Source organism: Peromyscus leucopus, chromosome 14 (genome assembly GCF_004664715.2).
Source record: "Peromyscus leucopus breed LL Stock chromosome 14, UCI_PerLeu_2.1, whole genome shotgun sequence".
Taxonomy (NCBI): Eukaryota; Metazoa; Chordata; class Mammalia; order Rodentia; family Cricetidae; genus Peromyscus; species Peromyscus leucopus.
In genome coordinates this window covers 2,727,614-2,728,263 of record NC_051075.1, presented here as the reverse complement: position 1 = coordinate 2,728,263, position 650 = coordinate 2,727,614, and positions in this window count along the sequence as shown.

Sequence of the window (650 nt, the reverse complement as noted above, 5' to 3'; positions counted from 1 at the left end):
TAAATAGAAAACCTGAGATACTGCCCTTCTTTTTATCTTCATAAAAGTATTATTCTATTTTCTAGTACTAGCATATTGATTGCTATAATGATATTAGATGATGTTTGTTGGACCCACCAACTGTAATCACCAGGAGTTAAAGTGCCTTTTCCTCTTTACATTCTGTATATCTTTCTTTTTAAAATATTTATTTAATTTGTGTATGAGCATTTGTAGGCATGTGCATGAGGATCAGACGACTCTCAAGATTCCACCCTTTCCTGCCACTTTGTGGGATTAGAGATCAAATTTAGGTTGCCATGCCTGTTCGTACGAGCTTTTACATGGTGATCCATCTCCCTGGCTTGAGTATGCCTTTCTTTTTTACCCTCTCAAAATCATTCACTTTATGTAAACAGAGAGTTTTCTTGACAGGCTGATAATTTTACATGTCTATTTTGTTCCACTGCTTCAGGAGCCACAAATTGTAAAACCTAGGATAAATGAAAAACTAGTTGTTTGACAAATTTGTAAACCTCTAGCTGTATTAATTTTAAAAAAGAAATAAATTATAAGTTTCAAAAGGTATATTCACTCAAAAAACAGACTTTCAAAATTCATAAAAATATAACAAGTTTTAGTTGAGAAAAGTATTTGTTAATGAAACTAAA